Source organism: Mustela nivalis (assembly GCF_964662115.1).
Source record: "Mustela nivalis genome assembly, contig: HAP1_SCAFFOLD_63, whole genome shotgun sequence".
Classification (NCBI taxonomy): Eukaryota; Metazoa; Chordata; class Mammalia; order Carnivora; family Mustelidae; genus Mustela; species Mustela nivalis.
In genome coordinates, this window is record NW_028136532.1 from 674,369 (window position 1) to 678,480 (window position 4,112).

The following is a 4,112-nucleotide window of genomic DNA, read 5'->3' on the forward strand; positions in this document are numbered from 1 at the left end:
GGAATTCCAAAGCAGAGCCCTGGGGAAGAGTGAAGGGACACCCCGAACTATGGTTAAAAATTGGGGCCTAGGGGCATGGCAAGCCCAATATGCTGTCTCTTCATATAGGCCCTGAGAGGCCTTACCTGAGGACTGGGCTCAGGCTGAGGGTCACAATGTGTGTTTGTGACCAATGTGGCCCGCAAGCATGGGCTGGGCCTCATGGGCCATGCTTGTTTCAACTACACTGAACGTTGGACAACATGCCAACCACAAGGTTTCTTGCCATGGGGAAAGAGTTCTGATTTCTGCATTATTTTCAACCCTGGGCAGTGGTTGGAGATAAGGTCTAGGTTCTGGAGCCTGAAAACCGCAATTGGGAAGGGATGACGACCTAAGGCCATGGCGGGTCCGATGTGCTCAGTGTGCGGCCAGCTGTCTGGGTGGGACCAGGAGGTCCAGGCTCAGGCTGGGTCAGAAGGGGAAATAGTGCCCAGGTCAGCCTCTATGTTTGGGGTACAGCCGAATGGCGTGCAGGTTGATCCTCATTTGGGGTTTCGGGGTAGCCCTGAGGGCAATGTTTTACTTCTGTAGGGCAGGCAGAGTGCGGCATTGTAGTTCTGGATTTCCAAACTGGAGGGCTTGTGGGCCAGTAGTCTGAGGACGGAGTCTGAGAACCCAAGCTAGGTCTAGGTTTCTGGGTGAGGATATGGCAGGCACAATCTACAGACCTCAATAGAGATCTCGTGCATCTGAAGTCAGGGCAAGGATCAGACGATCGCTCAGGTTGGACTTTCTGCCCTGATGGCCCTTTCTTGAAGGGGGTTGGATCACGAGGACATGGGGGTTTTCCCACGATGGGAGTTGTGAGAAGCTCCAAACTGCAAAGATTCTTCTGCAGGACAATTGAGACCTGTTGGTTGGCACCAGGCCAACGATTCCGAGCAGGGTTCTAAGGACGGATGGCTGGGTAGCCCACCTCGCATTCCAATTGTCTCCAAGCAACAAGACAGGTTAGATCTGCTGGATGTGGGGGGCAACCGAGGAGGCTGAGTTGAAATGGACTCTCCTGTGGATGTGTCCTAATATGTTTTTGTGTCTATGGAGACCTTGGAATGAAGCGGTGGCCCTGGGGCCCTGAAGGGTTCTCCTAAACAGAGGCTTTGACACAGCTCCAACGTGCATGTTTCCCATGTGTAGATGAGATTTGTTCTGATGGTTGAGTCAAGAAACAGCCATATGCTGGTATTGAAATCCAGGCCTCTGAGGAGAGTTTCCTGGAAACCATAGCAATGGATCCGATTAGTGCCTAGGGGCCTGTTCGTTCCTTTTTACCTCTGGGGACATCAGTCTACGGTTCTGAGTGCAGGTAGGTGCTCAGATGGTCTCAGATTGCCCCCTGTTTGTCCTGGGAAGCCACAACTATTGGGATGGCCTCAGGGACTTTGGAGGTTATCCTATTAGTAGGGTTGTGGCCATTGGAATGGGCACATACAATTCCCTTGGAGAGGGCAAGTACAGTCCTCAGGTTTGGCTCCAGGGCCCTGAGCCTGTAGGGTGTGTAGGCCAGAGCTGTTTGGACAGTTGTCTGAAAACACAAACTCGGCTCATGTTTTGGGTCATAGGTATGGCAGGACTGATCTACAGACCATGAGGAGAACACTTCGGGATATGAAAAAAGGGCGAGTGTGAGGCTCTTGCTCAAGTTTTTGTCTCTGGATATCGTGTCACTCATGGTCGTGAAATTGCCGGGTGACTTCATGGGAAATGGACGAGTCTTACTCTCTGGGGGTTCGGTCCCGTCCAAAGAGTTTGCGGTCATTCTGGGGATGGAAGAAGTCCGTTTTTTTGTTGTTGTTGTCGATTTGTTTCATTTTGTTTTTCAACCTCAGATGTCCCACCAAATGAGGGATTCCAGAGTAGAGCCCTGGGGTGGGGCGACTGGACAACCAGAAATCTGGTTAAAAATTGGGGACTAGGGACATGTCAAGCCCATTATGACATCTAATGGTCCAGCCACTGAGAGGACTTACTAGAGGACAGGACTCACGCTGAGGTCACAATGCGTGTTTATGCTCTCGTCGCACTCAAAAATGGGCGGGGCCTCATGGGGAATGCTGTTTTCTCCTACACTGAACGTTGGACAACATGCCAACCGCAAGGTTTCTTGCCATGGATCAGGAAGAGTTCTGATTTCTGCATCACAGTCACCCGTGGGCAGTGATTGGAGATAAGGTCTAGGTTCTGAAGCCTGAAAACTGAGGTAGGGAAGAGATGATGACCTAAGGCCAGGGCGGATCTGATGTGCTCAGGGTGCGGTCAGCTGTCTGGGTGTTCGTCAGCAGGTCTGGGCTCAGGTTGTGTCAGACAGTGCATTAGTGCCCAGGTTAGACTATATAATTTGGGTACATTCGAGTGCCGTGTAGGTTTATCTTCATTTAAGCTGCCTGGTCAGCTCATTAGGCAATATATTTTTTCTAGAGGGCAGGCAGAGTGCTTCATTGTCGGTCCGGAATTGCCAAACATGAGGGCTTCAGGGCCAGGAGAGTGAGGACGGAAGTCTGAGAACACAAGCTAGACTTCGGATTCAGGGTGAGGGCACGGCAGGTACCCCCTGCAGATCTGAACCAATATCTCATGAATCTGTAGTCAGGGCGAGGATCCGACGTTGGCTCAGTTTGGAGTTTCTGTGCATGATGGCCCCTTCATGAAGGGAGCGGAATCTCAAGGCCATGGATGTTTTCCACGTTGGGAGATGTGGGATGCCCCCTTCAAGGATTCCTTCTGCGGGGCAATTGAGACCTGTTGGACAGCTCCAGGACATCCCATATGGAATGACTCCAGACCACCGTTCGAGGATGGATGCCTGGGAAGTCCGCCTCGCCTTCCAATTGTCTCCTAGCAACAAGACAGTTTAGATCTAATGGATCTGCGGGAGCAACCGGGGTGGCTGAGTTGAAATGCACTTTCCAGAGGATGGGTCCTAATATGTGTTTGTGTCCATGAGGGCCTTGGAATGGGGAGGTGGCACCGGGACCCTGAAGTATTCTCCTAAGCTTTGGCATAGCTCCCATGCACAAGTTTCCTTGTGGAGACGAGATTTGTTCGGATGGGTGCCTCAGGAAATCCCCTCTGCTGGTATTGGAATCCAAGCTTTTGAGGAGACATGCCTGTAAACCAAAGCAATGGATCCGATAATGGCCTCGGGTCCTGTCTGGTTCAATCTTCTTGGTATGAGTGGAGGTAGATGAGTGGAGGAAGATGCTCAGCTGGTATCAACCGCCCTTTTTTGTCCCAGGCGACCTACACTATTGGGATGGCCTCAGGGATTTGGAGGGTTCTCCTAATTTGTACGACTTTGTCAATGGAATGGGCAGAATTCCCATGGATTGGGGGGGGCAGTCCTAATGTGTGGCTCCAGGGGCCCCAGCCTGGAGGGAGTGTGGCCCAGGACTTTGAGGACAGAAGACTGAAAACACAAACTCAGCTTAAGTTTGGGGACGTAGGTATGGCACGCCCGATCTACAAACCATGAGAATAACTCTTCAGGATATGAAGAATGAGCGAGTCTGAGGCGCTTGCTCAGGCTTTTGTCTCTGGATTTTGTTTCAGCGATGGCCGTGGAATGTTGGGGAGGTCTCATGGGCCATGGACGAATCTTTCTCTCTGTGGATTTCGCCCGATCCCAATTGTTTTTCGTCAATCTGTGGGATGGGAGGACTCCTTTCAGGTTTGTTACCTCAGTTGTCCCACCAAGAGAGGAATTCCAAAGCAGAGCCCTGGGGAAGAGTGAAGGGACACCCCGAACTATGGTTAAAAATTGGGGCCTAGGGGCATGGCAAGCCCAATATGCTGTCTCTTCATATAGGCCCTGAGAGGCCTTACCTGAGGACTGGGCTCAGGCTGAGGGTCACAATGTGTGTTTGTGACCAATGTGGCTTGCAAGCATGGGCTGGGCCTCATGGGCCACGCTTGTTTCAACTACACTGAACGTTGGACAACATACCAAGCACAAGGTTTCTTGCCATGGGGAAAGAGTTCTGATTTCTGCATGATTTTCAACCCTGGGCAGTGTTTGGAGATAAGGTCTAGGTTTTGGAGCCTGAAAACCGCAGTTGGGAAGAGATGACGAC